General features: G+C 43.3%; 1 non-coding gene across 1 annotated transcript; it reads right to left on the reverse strand.

The window, feature by feature from the left end:
• Nucleotides 1-17,058: 17,058 nt before the first annotated feature.
• On the reverse strand, nt 17,059-17,165 carry LOC136530300 (small nucleolar RNA R71). Its single transcript, XR_010777744.1, has one exon. It is a non-coding gene; the product is annotated as a small nucleolar RNA R71 (small nucleolar RNA).
• Nucleotides 17,166-21,317: the final 4,152 nt, after the last annotated feature.

Raw genomic sequence — 21,317 nt, forward strand, 5'->3', positions numbered from 1 at the left:
GTGGCTTTCAAAATAGTGACGAAGCTTGCGTGAAGTGATCAGTAGGGCGTAGAGTAGTTTTTGCACATGCGGATACTGGATTTTTGATTCTAATAGAACTTCGCTGATATAGTATACTGGGTATTGTACTTTATATACACGCCCTTCTTCTCCCCTTTCCACTACTATTGTCGTGCTGACTACAGTAGTAGTTGCTGCAATGTATGGCATCATGTCTTCGTATTTCTTTGGAGGTGTGAGGACTGGTGAGGAGGTGAGGTATGTTTGAAGTTTCTTGAAAGCTTCATTGGCTTCTTCTGTCCACTCGAACTTATCTGTCTTCTTTAGTAGTTTAAAGAAAGGTAACCCTTTTTCGCCGAGTCTTGATATGAAACAGTTGAGTGCCGCCATGCAGCCTGTTAGTTTTTGTACATCTTTGATGCTTCGAGGAGGGCCCATCTCTGTTATTGCTCGAATTTGCTTGGTGCTTGCTTCGATTCCGCGATGACTGACCAAGAATCCTAGTAGCTGTCCTGAGGGAACTCCGAATACGCACTTGTTTGGGTTCAATTTCCACCTCCACCTCTTTAGGTTCTCAAAAGTTTGTTTTAAGTCTTCAATCAGTGTATCTAGGTTCTTTGTTTTTACAGCCACGTCATCCACGTATGCTTCTATGTTTTCGCCGATCTGATCACTGAGGCATGTTTGGATGGCTCTTTGGTAAGTGGCTCCAGCATTCTTAAGTCCAAACAACATGGTCCTGTAGCAGTAGGTGCCGAACAGAGTGATGAAAGATGTCTTGCTTTGGTCCTGTTCTTTTAATGCGATCTGGTGATACCCGGAATAGCAATCAAGAAAAGATAGTAGGGTAGATCCTGCTATTGAATCAACTATCTGATCAATGCGTGGTAGCCCGAACGGATCTTTTGGGTAGTGTTTGTTGAGATCTGTGTAGTCAACACACATGCGCCACTCGTCTGTGTTCTTTTTCTGTACCAGAACTGGATTTGCTAGCCAATCCAGATGTAGAATTTCCCTAATGAATCCAGCTGCCATTAGTTTTGTAATTTCCTTTTTAATCGCTGCCTTCTTGTCAGGAGAGAATCGTCGTAGTCGTTGCTTCACAGGCTTGGAGCCTTCATTGATATCAATTCCGTGCTCAGCCAACTCTCTTGGGACCCCTAGCATGTCGGCTGGCTTCCAAGCAAAGATGTCCTTGTTGTCCCAAAGAAAGTTGGTGAGCGCGAGTTCCTATTTTGCTGATAGGTGGGCACTAATGGTTGCTGTTTTTGTGGGATCACCGGTGCCTAGGTCGATTTGCTTCACGTTGGCTTCTTTTGGTGGTGCTAGGATGCTTGGTCTCTTAGCCGGTATCTCTAGTTCTTCTTGGCTTGCTTCTGCGGCGATAGTGGCTATTTCCTTTCTTCCATCGTTTGCCTATGCCTTTGCTGCAATTTGGATCGCCTATACGTCGTAGTCAAATGCACGCTTTAAATCGCTCCGAAGAGAAAGAACTCCATTAGGCCCTGGCATCTTAAGCAACAGGTATGGATAATGCGGTATTGCCATGAATTTTGCTAGTTCTGGGCGCCCAAGAATTGCATGATATGAGGAATCGAAATCTGCGACTTCAAATTTGATGAACTCTGTGCGGTAGTTCGAGGGAGTCCCAAAGGTAACCGGTAGAGTGATTTGTCCAAGTGGCATTGCTGCCTTGTTGGGTACTATGCCATAAAAAGGTGTGCTTGTTAGTGTGATCATCCCGACGAGTTGTAGTCCCATCTTCCTTAAAGTTTCTGAAAAGATGATGTTGAGTCCTGCTCCTCCATCAATTAGTACTTTCATGACAGTCATGCTGGCAATGGTTGGGTCTAAAACCAATGGGTAATGGCATGCGTTTCCTACACTAGTCCACTGGTCTTCTCTTGAGAATTGGATTGGGTACTCTGACCAGTTGAGATATCTTGGTGTTGCGGGTTCTATGGCCATAATTGTTCGTAGCGCTAGCTTTTCTTGATGTTTGCTTCTGGAGTCTGGAATCCCGGCAAAGATTACTGCTACTGTCCCTCTGGATTTTTGGAATCCCTTGTCATCATGGTTGTCTCCTTCCTTTTTCTGATTATCTTCTTTATTGTTTCCCTTGCTATCTTTTCTAGTGTACCTTTCGTTGAAGGTGTAGCAATTTCCGATGGTGTGCCTCCCATTGGGGTGTAAAGGGCAACGCATGTTCTCAATGTCATCATATCTTCTAGGCTTGGTAAATTTCTTTGATTTGTCAACCATTGCTACCATGTTGTCTAGTCCTCACTTTCTCTCCTGATGTCTGTTGTTTCGATGATTTTGCCTGTCCAGGTAGTCTCTGTTGTTCTTTTCCGAGAATCTTTCTTTTCATTCTTTCTTCTGCAGTAATCATTTTTCTACTGTTCTTCTAAATTCTTCATTATTTCTTGGGTTTTCTTTGCAGAAGTCTTGGAATTGCCACCTAGCCACGATTCCATGAGAGAAAGCTTTGAATTACTTCTTGTTGTGTGATGTCATGTACTTGAGCTCATAGTTCGCCAAATCGTCGATAGTAATTTCTGAGACTTTCACCTCCTTTTTGCTTAAGTCCTTTTAATTCTGTGTGGGTGATTGGATGTGTAATAATTCCCGCAAAATTTTCATAGAAAGCTCTTTGTAAGTCTTCCTAATTTCTAATTGATCCGGGATTTAATTTGTCAAACCATTGAAGCGGCATGGTTTCTAGGGCCATGGGGAAGAACAAAGTTTTGATGTCATCGTCTCCTCTGGCTAATTCAATCGATTGTGAGTAAATCCTGAGCCATTGCTTCGGTTTGGTATTGCCGTCATATTTGGAGTGGTTGGACGGTTTGAACTTGTGAGGTAGCCGAATTGAAGCAAGTCTATTTGCAAAATAGGGAAATCTATCGTGTGTTCTGGCTTCTGTATATTCTGATTCTGCGCCCCCTTCTTGCCAACTATCGTCTTGGTAAGAGTAGTTTTGTGTGGCTATCCGAGTAGGTGCTCTACTTCTGTCCTTTCTTGGTTGCTCAACTCGGTTATTTTGACTGTGATTTCTTCGGCTTCCTCTGTTGTGACTTCCACTCGGTCCTAGTCTTTCGAAAGTAGACTTTCTTTGATTTTGATCTTCCTGTTCATGAGATGTTGCCTTTCCGTCGTTCGTTTTAAAGATTGTTGATCGAAGGAAATCTCGAAGCTGTTCTTGTTTCTCATTGGGATGTGAGGTTGCCCTAAGTTCATCTAGTGCTTCCCGGATCTTATCGTAGGGAGTACTCGCTGCTCGTCCTTCTTTGATTTCTCGTTCTGACTTTCTTCTATTGTACTTAGCTAGGTCTGATTCATATTTGATCCAAGTGTCTTTCCGCTGTTTTGCACGACGTTGTCGTCCTTGCTTCAATTTGTTTTTTCTTTCTCTTGCTTGCCTCTGGCTCTCAGTCTCACCATTGTATCCCTGGATAAATGGTGATATATTGGACTTAGATTCATCTGAAGACCTTACATTAGGTGCCTCTGGGGGGATTAATGGTGATCGAGGATGGCGAATCATGAGTACTTCTCTAGCGTGAGTTGTTCTGTCACCGTCATTGATTTCTGTACTGGCAGATGTAGGGCTATTGATGACTTCAGTAGAGGTCTCAAAGTCATAGGTGGAATCTCCTTCTTGGTAGGGTAGAATTGCTGTTGTCGTGTCATCGACCAGTTGGGCGTCGTCATCCTTAGGAATGGTATCTGGCTAGTGAATGATGCAATCTTGAGATGTTATGGTTAAAACGAGACCTTCCTGGGCTCCCTTCAGTGGCATTCTAAGCATGGGATAAGTGGATCCTTCGTGCCATGTCTGATAGGATGTTGCCATGTTGTGGAGTCCAAACAGAAAAAGACTCGACTTCTTTGAAGTATTCCGGGTGTATTCCGAGTAGTATTCTTGACAGGTTGGCGTCATGTCCTAGAGCTTTGTCAGAAAAGAACTCAGTTTTCTGAAAGAACTCAGATAAGACTTCGTTTCGGAAGTGGAACTTGAGTTTGAATCGGATATGTGAGCTTGCGAGAACTAAGTCAGATTGAGCTGTGCGAATCTTCCGGCAAGCTAATCTATCGTTATCATCGAAATAGGATAATCCTGATGATGATCTGATTCTTCAAGGAGACGGCCTTGGAGCTTGCCATCGTCGCCTGCCTTGCAGATCCATGAACCGAAGATGAAGGTCGATCCCTTCGAGAAGATCATGTTGTCGAGGTCCATCAAGCTCTCGGATGCAAAGTCGCCGAAAGCCCCTACCTGGCGCGCCAGCTGTCGATGTTTGATCACCGATAGCCTGCCACGGGGGTACCTGGGGTAGTATGTTTGAGTTTCAGCGTATGTAGAACTCAATGGTTAACGCAAGAGACAGTCAATTTAACCTGGTTCAGGCCCTTGATCGTAGATCGAGTAATAGCCCTACGTCCAGTCGGTGTTTGCCTTTGCGTTGGATTGATTATGAGGCGTTGTATCATACAATTGTTCTATTGAACTCTCCAATCTAAGGAGCCCTGCCCTCCTTTATATAGTCAGGAGGCCAGAGTCCTAGTTGGTTTACAATGAGAGTTCCTAGTAGGATTACAGAGTAATACTGCTACTAAGATTATAGGGGAAGAATCCTAATTAGACTAGGTCTTCTCCCTTCCTTGTGGGGTATCCCGTGGGTCCCGTACTAATAGACAACTGATCAAATAAGATATCTATGCGAGGTAGAGGGTACTTATTCTTGATTGTGACTGCATTCAAAGGCCTATAATCTACACACATGCGCAGTGATTGATCCTTCTTCTTCACAAAGATAGTCGGACAGCCCCACGAAGACAAACTAGAACGTATAAGGCCTTTCTTTAGAAGTTCATTCAACTAGGTCTTTAGTTCGGCTAATTCATTGGGAGGCATTCTATAAGGTCTTCTAGCTATGGGCATTGTACTAGGTAGCAACTCTATGTTGAACTCCATATCCCGATCCGAAGGCAATCTGGGCAAATCATCTACTGGGATATCTACAATAGCCTTTGCTTGCACTGCATTTGCCACACAAGAAAGATTGATGTCCCTGGGTAGCTACACTAGAAAACCTTCCTGATTATTAGGATCTCTAAGCATGACTACTCTAGTTGATGTATCAATAAGCACCCCATGACTGCTCATCCAGTTCATTCCCAATATCACATCGATACCTAGCCCCGGTAAAACTACCAGATCAACCTGATAACTTCATCCCTCTATCTCAAGTTGCACGTCCCCGACTATGAGCTTGGTTGGGATAGTACCACTAGCAGCCCTAATACAATAACCCTCACCCTCAATAGTGTATGTTTTCTACTTAAACTTGGATGTAAATGCGGGACTCATAAAAGAATGTGAAGCACTCGAATCAAATAGTACAACTATAGGGTGTTGATCAACCAGAAACTTACTAGCAGTTACTACCTCTCCTGAAGGAACATCAGCAATATTAGTGTAGTTCACCTACCCCTGACGGCCACCTTGGTTGTTATTCTTCTTAGGGTAAGGACACTTCCTTGCCCAATGACCTGGCTTGTTGCAGTTCCAGCATGGCATGCTGCTTGGAGGAACATTAGAGTTGCCTTGACTAGTAGTGCCCTTTGGAAGAGCAACTGTAAAAGCCTTGTGAAATCCAGTCTTGCCTGGATTCTTCTTCAGCGGTGGGTGGAACTTAGGAGCTGATGTCAGAGGACAGAATGGAGCCTTAGATGTGACTGGAGCTTTGGACTGTGAGGCATCCGCCTCATAGGCTCTCTTGCGATTCTTTGAAGTGGCATAAATAACATTATTGTTTTCTTGAGATAAAGCATCACTAAAAACTCATTAAAGGTAGCACACTTACAATTTCCCATAGTCTTCATCAATTTGGGGCTAAGTCCCCGCTTGAAACTAGCAATCTTCTTGGCATCAGTGTCAACAAACTCAGTAGCATACCTTGCAAGGTTATTGAAAGCCTATAGGTATTCATTCAAGCTCTTGTTCCCCTAGATTAGCTTCATAAATTTAGTGTGCTTGATTGCCATGACACCAGGAGGAATATAATTTCCCCTAAAAGTAGACTTGAACTGATCCCAAGTGATTTGGGTGTTACCGAGCATAGTGGACCGATGATGACTCCACCAAATACTAGCTGGCCCATGCAGTTGGTGAGATGCTACTCAGTCTTCAGCACCTCAGTCAAGCAAAGCAGACTGGAATTTCTGCTCGAGAGTGTTCAACCACTCATCAGCTTGGAGGGGCTCTTCAGCCTCCTTGAAGATCGGTGGTTTAGTGTCAAGGAAATCTTTGAAGGTCGCTATACTGATTTGGTTCAGGTCCTTGGCAGGGCACCATGACCATCATGATTTGCAATCATGCGGAGAGCCTCAGCCATAGTGCGCTATCCTTCAGCAAGAATTGCCATCAATTCCGCTAGGTGTGGGTGGTGGTGGCGGTGGGAGATCATCATCATCACCAGCCGCACTAGTGGAACGAGTGCGAGGCATCTGCAACCATGCGCAACCAGCAATTATTGGTGATGTTAGCACATTGGAGAGGAACAATGTAATTACGCCAAACTAAATTTACTAGAGAGAATGTAAAATTCATGCAATAAAACAGAGGCAATAATTCATTCTCCAATCACAACATCATCAATTGATTACTAGCACCATTCGCAGTGCATTCCAATATGACAAGTTTTAAAATTCACCAACTCAGATAAGCATCCCAAAGGGAGCGGATTAAGGTATATTACATGCCAAGTTCGAATTATAAGGTACTTCCAACATCTACCATAGTACTTGGTCCATTACACAAATGGTAGCAAAAGCTTAAACTAGTGAGACTTGCTAGCTAACTACTCATTGAAGTGGTCACTGTCCACATTGGAGATGCCTTGGACTTCTTCAGGGTCATCCCCTTCCTCTTCCTCTTCATTTGCAGGTTTAGCTGCATTGACATCTATCTGCATGTCCTCTTCATCTTCATCGGCCTCAATCACTTGAGGTCCAAGATTTGGGTAAACTGGTGGAGGGTGAGGAATAGGAAACAGGCAGTTGTTCAGGTGATGGTATTCAACCTAAAGCTCCTCTAGCTACTCTTGGAGCGCATTCTCTCTTTGAAAAGCATTGTGGTTAGCCATGATCCAGCCCTGACGTCTTTCTTCTACCAACTCTAGGGCTGCATCTCTATGACGGGTCACACGGTCCAACTCCTATACTGCCTCATCTCTCTCTATGGTGAGGTTCATAAGCTAGTTATGAAGCTCATCTCTCTCGCGTGCTGCTTGCCCCCACTGTTGCAGGCGATAATTTGCAATGCCCTAAATCTCATCTACCTCCAACTGAGCTTGCCCACATGCCTCCGCCCTACGGCGATACTTGTGGGCACGCAACCTGAACTTGCGCTGGGCTACCATTGCCTTGCCAGCTTCTTCTAATACTCTAGAGAGTGTGTCCTGCCTGACTCGATAAAGCTTCAAGACAGCCATCATAGCACTCATTTCCACATTGTCGCTCTAAACACATTCACCACGGCCTTGAACCAAGGCTTGGCTAGCTTCTTGAGTCCACTCAGCATCTGTAGGAGCCACTCGAGGAATGGATGTAGCTGGTCCACCCACTAATTCATCTCTAAAACTCTATGTTATGTCCATAAGCACATCAAGGGCAACAACTTGTGCAGCTTCCCATGGGCTTTGCCCATCAGACTCGGTGCTCCACCCACGCCACAGCGGTCTCGTGGGGTTCTATGGCACCACTAAGGTCACATTGTACCATGGCACATCTCCAAATGGCACTATCTACACCCACGTGTAATGGGGCACCTCTGGGTACCCAACTGAGCTTAGCACCCTCCAGAGCAAGGTAGGCGTACCAAACTAGTCCAAAAAGGTGCTGCTACAAGGAGGAAACACGAGCGCGGCCATCTATATCAAAAGGGATGCAACTCTCGTGAGAGGATTATTTTGTTGAGAGATGGAACTTAATATTTGGGATAAGCAATTATAAGGGAGGGAGTAATGCAATATGAATGACATGAGTGAACATGATGCATGCACATTCCATACGTCCTCACAAACCTAAGAAAAGTTAAGTTCTAGCGAAATATATGGTGGCATACACATGTTCTCTCGAATAGCGGTAACTAGTCGATCTACACGGTGCATTGTTAGCGTACCTGCAGAAAATTTCATTGCAGCCCATCCCCACAAGAGATAATTAAGCATACAATGAAAGTAGTAAACTAAGATACTCTCCATATATACATCCTCAGATATATATACTTTGGTATCCAAACTACCCGATAGATATACCCACAATTAAGTACCTTCATATGTACATGTATGCAATATGTAAATACTCCAGTAACCACAACTAACTCTCCCCTAGACTGACAATTAGACAGTCATGCTCTCACAACTCACACTTACCTTGGCGTAGAGGCAATTGATCCATACATTACCATTCAAGCGAATGGCACCCATGCAATAGCATGCCGCATGGACGATGAAATAGAAACAATCACTTTCCCCCAAGTTAGTAATTATATAAGCCACCTAAAAGTCCTTATGTGGGCTACAAGGGATGTGATCACCAGCACACTATAAAATTTCAGATTTTGAAACACTTATATAAAACTATAAGTTGGAAAAGAGTTTTCACAACAAAATCTTTTGTTTTTAAATACCCGTATGACATGTTTAGTGTTGAATCTAGCTCCGATACCAGCTGTCGCAGAACCGACCAATTTATAAGAGCACAAGTACAAAAACGATCGCCTGAAACAATTAAATTCTCACACTTGAGCCCATATAAATCTGGTAGTCAACTGAAACCATGAAGGATTTCAAACCAACCTGCATACAACCAAGATCGTAGTAATTCAACATAACACATCACACGTTACAACATTTCACAAATAGTTCGTAGGTAGATTACAACACATCAGAGTCATAGTTATTACAAACCAAGTCTTGTAAAGTAGTAGAAGCAAATAGTTTAACTCACACACACAAGTTCAAATACAAGTACCAGCTTGCCGATCACATCCCACAAAAGCATTCGGATAAGATAAACAGAGATCATGCCCATGATCTAGTCTTTGTCACCCACCAGGTGGAGACAGTACTTACAGAAGCCATGATAAAGAAGGTCATCTGCAACAAGAGGGAATAAACCCTGAGTATGAGAATGTACTCAGCTAGACTTACCCGTCTGAAACCAAAAATAAATGACACCAAGGATCATGCATAGCTTAATTTAGTGGATCTAGCTGACACTTTCTTTTTGTGGAAAAGCATAAGTAATAATGATCAACTCTTAACCTGAGCTAGCAGTGACTTTTAGCCATTAACCTGTCATCTATATTAGCACCTATACTAAGCAATCACTTGAGTAAGATGCAAACATTATTAACCATAGCAGGTATAATTCATGGCAACATTATCATCATCATCCATTTAACCATATCGTTAAATTAATTGAATCTACATTGTCGCTACTCAGTCAAGTTCTCACTATCCGGGAGAGACGGCGATTCGAATCAATTCCTATCCAGTTGGAGAGGTATTCCTAATACAAACCCTGCTTCCCCCATCAGGGTCGCAAACAAGTCACCTTTGGTACAATTCAGGAGTCGCGGGTCCGATCAGTGCTGCAAAATCAGAGAACCACTCTGCCATGAGTGCTCGGTGACTTAACCCGCCCTTGGGCTTACACTAGTGGCTCTCTGCACATCTTTACTACCATCCAGATTGCGACCAACTGCTCGTGTTCCTGGCCTAAATCGAGCTACTAGGCTTTGCGGTCGAAACGAGTTATCCGGCCAGCTAAATGTTAGGCTGCGTTCAACATGACATAAGGATGTACAGCGTATCGGTCCTTAAACGACACAGACAGAGTCACTATGTCCAACCCTACATAAGACTCCACCTGGTCTTAATTGATTATTAACATGGTTCTTTTCCATGATAGCAAATATAGCCAACCATGATCCACCTCATCCTAAAGTTCACAGGTGATAGGAAATCACCCGACTTCTACAGCACTAAGCATGGGTAAACATTTAACTTGTTCCTAAACTTAAAAAGGATTCAAGTGCGATATCTGGACAAGGATAGATATATAATGCAACAATTGGTTCCAACCAATTCCTATACTTAATGCATCATCATCAATAAAAGATACTCAAGGTATTTGTAAAAACATGGGAGACTTAGAATGCTCTGGGGCTTGCCTTTTAGGAAAGAGGATAGGCGGTGGTCAGGGCACTCGGACAACTCCACCTCGGTGGCTACTTCAGTCGGTTGCCTGAACCTTGGGCCCTCCTCCTGGCTCGCTCCCTCAAACTCTAGAAGTGTCACTCCCTCCGGCACACCTATTGCATGTATGCGCAAGATAAATATCATGGATGCATATGAACGAAGTTAGGGATGCTCGGGGAATACACATGCTTACTACAGTCCGCATATTCTAACTTAATCTCTATTCAAATCACTTTAACTTACCAAGTTTATACAACCTAATGTACAATTGCTCATCTTTAGTTAAGGACCTAGCACCTGCACCTAAGCATGTTCTCAAGTTAGGCTAGCACCTAAACAATCAACAAGAACATTGCAACAAAGCATACACACAAACATTCGTATTTCAGCAAAATAGGAACTATATAGTAGTACAGTAAACTGATCATAACTGGCGATCTACAAATCTAAATGACAGGCAACAAGACAATTTGGAAAGCTTATGAAATTGCCTACAATTCATTTTCAGACCTCAAGGCATGATTCCAACCTTTCCATGTCGAATTTACAGAACCACATAATCAGGTACAAACAAGATAGAGGGCAAGCAAAACTGTGATCCAACTTTGAACTGACTGTAACTACTAAACTACTAGGACAAATGCCACCAAATTTTAATAGGAGCTAGATACATAAGTTCTCTACAACTCTTGTATTCACCACTTTCCCAGCAAACCAAATTATTATGGTGAACTTTGCAAAGTTCCTAGAACTGTCCAGAAAGACATAATGCAAGAAAATAATTATTAACTTATGTTGCAAACATATAAATGGATAAAACCAACTTTACTCACTCATCACACATATCAAAATAACACCAGAAAGGAAAGTGTTCACCACCAATTCATTTCTTTTAATGCCTTTCTTAATTTATTTAATTATTTAAGAGGAATAATAAACATATATGAAAACTGCACCATTTAATCTACAAAAATTAGCAGTAGGTACTATATGCTTTAAGTAGGCCACTGTAAAAATTTCACATCATTTGAACAAGTATAACATCCTACATAAAAATGACAAGGCATAAAGGCTTAAAATAACATAAATGGGAAACCCTAGTGAAAAGTGTCAAGCAACATATTTTATATTTTTCTTAGCATTCTTAAGGTACTAGGACAACCTCCAATAAATTTCATGGTCATTGGATTCATAGATTAATTATTAAAATTCACACAAGGATCATCTAATGATAAAAGGAAAATATATAACTCAAAAACTATTCATGCACTGACTCTGAAATTTTTACCAGAGCTTTTACTCATCAAGGAGAGCTCACCATCCAAATTTCATAATTTTTAGAGCAAAGGAACTCTAGATATGAATTAAACAAATTTGCATTCATTTAAAAACACATTTCAAGTTTCAATTTAATTCTTCCAGAAACATTACTACAAGTGTTCATGTTATATTTTTCCTAAATACTACACTTCACCAAGATCCTAACAAAATTGGAACCACCAAATTTGGATCTACCAAACTCCAGATATAAATTTCACAAAACTGCATCAAATCTAGAAATAATTGAACTATCCTATTTCTTAACGACCACTAGCAGGCGGGACCCATCGGTCAGTAGGGCCCGCATGTCATCGGCACCAAAATAGGGGAAGCGGCTCAGCTCAACGCGGATTGGTGGAGCTCACCGACGGCGGCTTCACCGGCGACGAGGAGGGTACCACCGTGTTCGCCTTGACCTCCCGCATCAATTGACATCCTAATCCTAAACTCGATCGGCCTCTAGGTGCGTCGGCCATGGCGCACGGCGGTGCTCCGACGAACCCCAATGCTAGATGCTCGGACAAGGCACACATCAGCTTCCTAGAACCATGGCAGACCTTCCTACACTACTGCTACTGGCTATGGTGAAACGGTTGAGCGTGGCCGCGTGAGGTCACCGGCGGCGGCCATGGCGCGACAGGTGCGCGGCCATGTTCTAGCTTGGCTGGACCGGCATTGATGGTAGCATCATCACCTGAGCATCTATGTGTGATGTGGAATACAAGATGAGAGCTAGGGAAGGAGAAGAGGTGCCGTGCTATGATGGCCACGGTGGACCACGAGCATGGTGGCACTCCGGTGAGCTTTGGCCGGGGCGGATTCGGCAAAAGCCGCTTACCTAGAGCTCGGCTGGCTCAGAGAGAACATCTCCGAGGCTCGTGAGGTGCTAGCAGAGCTATGGCTGGAGTGGTGTTGGCTGTGGTGCAGCGGTGAGCTCGCGCGAGCTCGGCGGAGCAAATGGCGACGGCGGTGGCTTCAGCGGCTAAGGCGCGCGGGGGGGTGAAGCAAATGGAGCAGGGGCGTAGCCGGGGTGAGCGCGGGCATGATGTGGAGTGCCAAGGCCCGACATGGCCTGACCGAGTAGGACATCGGCAATGCATAGCATACATGCAGCATTCAAATGCTGCCGTGGTCGGACACTGTCGCGCGCTGGGGTTTAGCCATCAGGGCACCAATTCCAACATCACAGCGTACATTCACATCATTCAAACTCCTAAACCATGATTATCTAGCTCATGGCGTAGTTGACAAAGTTGGAGATCTAGGTGAGGACTACAACTTTTCCAATTGGAGCTAGAGCTGGTGCGGCCTAGTTAGTGAGATACAAGGCTCCAAACATCGACACATGAAACTGAAAAGCAGTTCGCTAGACTTAGAAAAATTCTAAGTCTCCAACTAGACCTCAAAACTGACTTGTGGGCCATTTTTGAGCATGTTCTGCACATTTTCATGAGATGGTCATAAAATAACTTTTGTTCCTTATATAATTTCCTACAACTTTGCTTTAGGTTGCTCAGACATGCAAACACTTGAAGCTATACTTTTTAAATAGTCAAACAAAAGAGCTCTAGAGGTCAACACTAGTCAAACCATTACTTGGAAACATAATTAGGCAATATGGTCAACATGAACATTGTTCCTAATGACATTCTAAGTGTAGCTAAGTTGTTTAAGAGGATAATTAGTCACACCACACATTGATCACACAAAAGTCAAGCATCACATGTATTGAAAGAAGGAAGAACAAGTGAAATGTTACTTTTGTTTCAAAGCCATGTTTCATATGTTTCATGAGTTTGTGGCATAGTACTAACTAACCATGTTTCACTAAAGTATGTGGCATGTTTCAAGAGTGAGTTGCACATGTTGCACTTGAGTGTTGCACACTATTCATTTCATAAAACAAACACACATGGAATATAACAATATGTTGCAATGTTTCAAAAGCATGTTTCAACAATCCAAGCTCATGAATGGATGAATGATGCTCATGTTTATGAAATGCCAGTGCAAATGTGGAAGCCAAACACCTAGGGTGTTACAACTTCCACTTATATGCTGCTTGTTTTGTATTGAGTTTTGTCAAGCTTTGTTGACCCTTAGGAGAGGTTTGTCATGCTCTTAAAATCAATATCACATACAGACCACCCAAATATGCACTACTCCTACACTAGGGGTAGGCGCAACAACATGCCATTCCATCTAGATCCACCCAAAAATGTTTTACTCCACTCGAAGTAAACACCCAAAAAATTCTTGATAGGATATCCACCAAATAAATGCTCCAAGTTCTTGTTGTTATCTCTTAAAAGTTTTGTTGCAGAAAAGAAGCATGTAGCTATGCAAAAGTTATTCATAAAAAATGTAAGAAAAAAGAAAAAAAGAGATGAGAAAAAATGGACAAGTGTTTGAGATATTGAAAACAATGGGTACTTAGATGCCCGTCTGAAAAAGAAGAAGAGATGAATAAGATAGCCCATGTTTTCTTGCAAAGTTGTTTCTAAGTTTCAAGAGAGAGATATGTTTTCATGGAGCATAGTAGAAATAGGTTAGCCACCATATATATATCCATCATACATCCACACACATGCACATCTTGATTTGATTGTATGACTCAACTATCTTTGGATATGAGGTTTGACTTTACAATATATGTATTGCAAGTATGCTCTTTCATGCTTTTTTCCACTCCTATGAGCTCCACATAAGCTTTAGTTGAAGGAAGAGAAAGGCATAACATTACTATTGCCTTGGTGAGGATCCACAAATACTACATATATTAAGAGACTTGAGAGTGTCATACAATTGAAGCTCTGAGTTTTATTTTGAAAATCTATAAAAACTCTAAAATAATGGTTGAGCAAAGAACTTGAGACATAGTGCTTGACTTGATCATTCTATCTTTCTATTGCTCAAGACCCAAGTGAAGGCTGAGAAGCCCCATGGTTGAAGGTAATATGGGTAAGTTTGAAAGTCAGATCAGTTCATTCTAATCCAGAGGAGAATTCTTGTTCGAACGCATGTATACTTTTGAGGAGTTTCATCAATGTTTTCAAAATCCTTAAACTCTTGATCCATTCACTAAGTTTAGTTTTGCTAAGGAACTAGCAAAGGTTAAGCTTGGGGGAGTTTGTTGACTGATAGTGAACAACCATTATAAACCATCAATATAACATGCATAAGGGCATAAATATAATCACCAACGAAGATCTAGGGGTTTAAACTAACAAATTACATGAGTTTTGGTGAATCTGTATTTTTTGCAGGGTTTATCTAGAAAACCGTCAAGGTGGACCTACATGTCAGATTTAGTCGTGCTTATTCGCAGTGAAACAGACACCAAAAGACTAGAAGACTCGAGAGGACTCCACACCGAGGCAGAGGGGCAGAGGCTGCTAGGTGGGACCAGCCGACCCTACCTACAGGCGGCTTGACCCCCTAGGCCCACATGTTAGCCCCTCCTTCGAATGTCGGTTCTCCATCACCTCCTAGGTTGCATCTATGCTGCCCTTTAAGTCAATTTGATCCAAGGGCTCACATTGGATGCTCTGGGCTATATATACCATCCCCTGCCACCCCTAGGCATAATAACTCTAGTCATCAAGTCATTTGGGAAGACATAAACCCTAATCATCCTTAGAGCTCCACCATATTCTAGGGCATAGCTAGTTAGGCTAGGTCTAGAGGTAGGCAAGCAGACTTCGCTTGGATTCCCGATCGTGTCAAGAGCGTGGTTTGGTATAATCTTTGTACCCCCTCTCTTTTGTACCTCCATTATTTTTATACGCTAGTTACAATTGTTATGACAATATTAGTATTCATCTTATTCTTGTTCTTCGTTATAATGTTCATCGTCTACTTTGATTATATGCTTAGTATAGTTAGATTATCATCATGTTCATGCATAAGTTTGGATAGCGCTCACTCTAAGGTACCATGGGTGAGTGGTCGACATTGTGTAAGTGTGGTGCTTATATGTTGTTTACATATGGATACACCCTATATTCTAAGTCATGTGGTAGATCATGGATGTGACACTCCTGTTGAGTCCTTTGTAGTCCACTCCCTGAATATAGGCGCATGTAGGGTCCAATTACAAAGGAAGAACAAGCTCTGTTCTTAATCTTCCTTAGTAATATCCCTTGTGTAGATATGAAGATGATGTTAGCAATGACTACTAGGTATAATTGTACTAATCAATGTATTCTTTGACTTATAATTAAGAATGACTTAGGAATTATTCCTTTAATATTCTACCTGACCATGCTAATGCCATATAAAGGAGTACTCTGAGTGATTTATCATTATTATTGATCAATACTTATCATATATATATCTTATCCTATGACTTACCCCTGTTATGAGTAGAATATTGGTTATGGTTTATTTCTCCATCAATAGTATAAGTTATCAATACATGTCCATGCCAGACCTCCCCTGTGGTAAAAATATAAATAACGATACCTGGAATACTTCTAGGTGAAATGCTACAATGGTATAATTATCTGTGTGCTTGTAGATTCCTTTCATATATATATATTCATATCTATTCTTCCTAGTCACATAAATTAATAAAGAATTGCTTAGTATTATTCTAGTAGTAATGCTATGTAGTACCAACAAGCATCTCTGGCATCATCACTAGGGATGACAACCTAGTAAAGTAATGTTAAGAGATATAGGTTTATAATAGGTGGCTATTAAAACAAGTGACAAGTTAATAAATACCTAGAAGCATTTCTGGTGCTGTCACTGGGGACTAGATTTAAAACTTTGTTCTTAGTAGCAACACTAAGAAATGTCAACAAGCATTTCTGGCGCCGTTGCTAGGGAAGGTAGCTAGGCAAAGGAAGTATTGATAAACTTTTACTTATTGATGTGATCGAGGAAAACTATTGACCTCTGCTCAAATAGGCTTACCCTTGTTTTGCCTACTTTCATATCTTATGCAGGTTAATGTATGACCGGTTTTGACCTTCCGACAAACTGCGTTGAAGATCCAGGAGCATTAATCAGGAGGACTAGAGCTAAACTCAAGAAAGTTCTAGCTTTAAAGTCAGAAGACAACCATATAAGGCAAAGCTTAACTCCTGAATTTGGAGCTATGGCTAATAGGACACTCCGTGAATTCTCTACTCCAACTATGGCCAACATTCATAATGGACCGATAGTCAATGTTGAAGACAATGGATTCAAGCTCAAGCCAGCCCTCATCAACATGGTGCAAGCAAGCCAGTTTTGTGGAAAGGCACATGAAGATGTGAGTGCACATCTCCAACACTTCCTGGAGATCTGTAGCACTTTCACCAGCAAAGGAGTAACCCAAGATGCCATATTACTTCACCTCTTCCCATTCTCACTCTTGGGGAAGGCAAAGCAATTATTCTACGCCAACAAAGATAGGAATACTACATGGGATAACTGGTCCACTGCCTTCCTAGCCAAGTTCTCAAGCAAGGCCAATGTTCTATGTGGGAGAATCTCAAGCTTTCAGCAACAACATGATGAATCTATCCCTAAGGCATGGGAACGCTTTCAAGATTGCATTACGGAATGTCCTCATCATGGGATGGAGAATTGAAACGATCCCAATTTCCTTGAAGGAAAATCCATAGATTCGAAGTATAACGTGATAGTCCCAGGTGATCATCCCATCACATTATCAAATAACAGTCGATATCACAGTCATACATCGAATACCTATCTTAAAGAGTGTACAAATAACAATGTTTACTCATTATTACATCGCCACTTGGTGGAATCACTTAGAGCATTCAGCATCTAGAACAACATCAAGTAGAAAGGGAGCAGATGTAGCAGAACCATCCAATTTATAAGAGTACAAGTACAATAGTAGCCCACAAGCGGTCGCACTATCATACTTGAGCCCATATAAACCCGTTAGTCCGTCAAGTACCACAAAGGGTCTCGATTCAACCAACATACAACCAAGATCATACATGATTCAACATACATGTCACACGTTACATAAAGTTCACAAATATAGTTCCATACATTAGAGTACAATTAAATGTTATTGCAAACCAAGTATAGGTAAAATAGTAGCGGAAGCAATTAAAGTTTGAAACCAACATCTCCATTGTTGTTCAAATACTATGCTAGCTCATGATCACAATTCCACAAAAGCATAAGAGAGGGATTAACGAGAAACGCCTTGCCCAGGGCCCTACTCCTCGTCCATGGCAGGATAGAAGCAATTCTTATAGTAACCATGATACATCATATTATCTACAACAATGGGAAATAAACCCTAAGTACAAGAAGGTACTCAACTAGACTTACCCGTCATAAACCAAAAATAAAGTGACTCCAAGGATCATGCAAGGCTTTATAAGTGGAGCTAGCTTGACAACATTTTGCATAAAAAGCCACTAATTCAACTATACCTTTTATAATTCGGTCATCAAGTTAATTATAGCAATTCATCTCTAGATTAGCGACTAACCTGTGCCAAACATGTAGTATATTGTTAATGAAAGCACAATAATAACCATAGCCATTTAATTTTTCGTTCTCAGAACCATACCACTTGCCATTAACACTATGATAGAAGGAAGCTCAGTCAAGTTTCTCACTATCCGGGAGATACGACGATTTGAATCGATTTCAACTAGCTGGGAATTTATTCCTAGCACAAACCTAGGCAGACCTGATCAACGGTCACCTTTGGTATAACTCAGGTCCACATTTCGCGGGTTCGATCAGCGCCGCACAATCAGGGATGACTAGCTACCAGGACATTCAGGCCCACCCTGCTCACGTCTGGCTCCCCGTACATCCTTACTACCATCTAGAGTGCACACTCTTACAGAATAGGGCCTGACCTAAGTTGAGCTACTCGGTTTCATGGTCGAAATGAGTTATCCGGCCAGCTAAGTGAGAGGCAAGCATTCAAAATGATCGAAGACCAACAACGGTACAGTCCTTAATCGGCATAGACAAAATCACATGAGTCAACCTACAACATAGACTCCGTCCGGCCTCAATTTACAACATCCATGGTTCTTTTACATGATAGCAAATATAGCCAACCGTGGTTCAGTGCCCACCTATATCTCGCAGGTGATAGGAAATCACCCGACTTCTACCGATCTAAGCATAGCTAAGCATATATTCGATCCTAGACCTACACAGGTTTAAAGGTATATATCTGGATAAGGTAGTTCTATGCATCAAGTGTTTCCAACCAACTCTTATAACCTAATGCATCAAACATAAAAGACTCAAGTGATATTTTGTAAAACATGTGACGGGGACCTAATACCGGGGTACCCAATGAGGTGGAACTAATAACCATCAAACGTTGACACTTTCAGTTAGACAAGAACACTACTGCGCTTCTTGCCCAAAAGATGGAAGATTGGTTCCGCCTCGCTCGACCACTGAGGGCTAGACTCTACCTCACCCGATGGCTAAGGGCTGGCTCTGCCTTGTCCAATGTCTGAGGGCGGGCTCCGCCTCGCTTGATCCTTGAGGGCTAGGCTCCATCTCGCCCGATAGCTAAGGGCTGACTCCGCCTCGCCCGACGTCTGAGGGCGGGCTCTACCTCGCCCGACCGCCGAGGGATAGGCTTTGTCTCACCTGATGGCTAAGGGTAGGCTCCACCTTGCTCGACATTCAAGGGCTAGGCTTCACCTCGCCCGATGGCTAAAGGTAGGCTCCACCACACCTGACGTCCGAGGGTAGGCTCCACCTCGCCCAATGGCTAAGGGCTATACTTCGCCTCGCTCAATGACTAAGGGCTAGCTCTACCTCGCCCGATGACTGCACCCTGATCCTTCATAAAGACAAGCACAGGGTACGATAGGAAATTCGAGTCAACCACAGCGTCGAGGGCCATGCCCTACACGCCTGCAGGAAGGTACCATCAGGATATGATGGGACGGGCACTTTAAGCCCTTTTGACATAACAGTGCCCGAATAGTGTTGTAGGCGCCAACTTTTGTCCCATAGTGTAGTAGGCGCCGCCTTCAGCCCTCGGGCATGGATACTAACATAGGCATACGACAACCGCTACAATTCAAGGAAGAACTCACAACATCTATAGTAACCGGTGTATAGTCATTTCCATGTCTACCCCCTATAGAGTCATGGCTCAGCACCCTAACAACCCGCACCATCTGTCGAGGGAGGATAGGATGTAACCATTTGCTGAAGCAAGGCTAGGGCATGGTCTTGTCAGGGTCAGCAGACACACTATCCCTACCATGATCGGCCATGACAGTGGAACAGGCTCAAGGGAAAAGGAAAGCTTGGCACCTCCGAAGGGTGACCACTATCATAGGTTTTTTTCTCTTTCTCCCATCTGTATACCCCCTACTCCCCCTTGGTCTATAAAAGGGAGGGTAGGACACCCCACGAAGGGGGATCAGTTCGACACACAACACATCACGCATATAGCCAAGCAGCGACCGAGCTCTTGGCGTCCTTCCGACCATTCCATTAGAGACTTGGGACCTTTCGACCATTTGTACCCCCTACTATGAACCCTTTTTAGCACTGATAACATGAGCAATAGTAGACTAGACGTAGGGATATTCAGCCCGAACTAGTATAAACCTTGTGTCCTTTAGTGCACCATCTAGGCCTAACACACAACAATTATAAATTTACTAGCTGGGGTTTGTATGAAACACCAATAGTTGGTGCACTAGGTAGGGGCCTTTGCACATTCCAAATCAGGCCAAGGATGGCTAACCATGCAATCAGCTAGGTCCCAGGTGCACACGTGCATTTTGGTGACCTGGACTTCATTGTCACGGTGGGAGGAGAGTTGGCGTTGGCCCATCTTGCCATCCAGTCACTCCCCTCCATCGGCTCTGGCTATAGGGGGCTTAAGCGCTAGCCTGACATCTCCCTCAGACCCTAGCCATCTAAGGAGGACCCATGCTACCTCACCCTCTCTCCGAAACACTCTGCACGGAGCGCCCTGATGGCATTTCCATTCAGTCTCCGCAACGCCGCAGCGACCGTAAGCCACCTTGTGACACAACGCACGATCCCATCCCCTGTGAACAACAAGTTTGTGGGGATGATTGAAAGCATCATAGAATTCCTCCATGGCCTCCTCATGGAAGGTTTGGGGTCAGACTCTGGCTCTAACTCTGGCAGGGGGAGCCATCATCCCTCTGGAGAGTGTTTCATGGCGAAAACCTCCGAGGGACATGTCGAAAGTGTCTCCATGAAGGAGACTACCCCAGCAGGCAACCTCGGTGGCGCAACCAAAAGGGGGACAGTGGCCCCACCTCATGTAGGGGTGGAGCAGCTAAGAGCCCAAAAGTGGGAAATAGACAAAGCCAGACAACAGCTTGTTCGAGAGTACGTGGAGGTCGATGAGGAGATCAAACACCGCGGAGATGGTGGGCATGCACACACCATGGCCTGTGACGTAAACCAAAGGATCATTGCCGACAGAGAAACCCTTCCTCACTTCATTCGAGTAAGCCAGAACATCACCACCGCAATGGCCTTCCAGAGGGCGCAATGCCTAAAGATCGTCGGGACCACCGCAAAACTCGCGTGTGGCAGCGTAGCAGGCGGAGAGCTCATTGTCTCGACGACACGAGCTTGACACCAGCCAACGCGCGCCCTTAGTGCATCCCACCAGGGATGCATCAGTCCACCAGGCACTGCAAGGTAGCAGGCAGCGCGCTACGGCCTAGATACATCAGCATCTCGGCCATAACCGCAACATGCGCAGCA

This window comes from Miscanthus floridulus, unplaced genomic scaffold (assembly GCF_019320115.1).
Source record: "Miscanthus floridulus cultivar M001 unplaced genomic scaffold, ASM1932011v1 fs_105_2_3, whole genome shotgun sequence".
NCBI classification, from domain to species: domain Eukaryota; kingdom Viridiplantae; phylum Streptophyta; class Magnoliopsida; order Poales; family Poaceae; genus Miscanthus; species Miscanthus floridulus.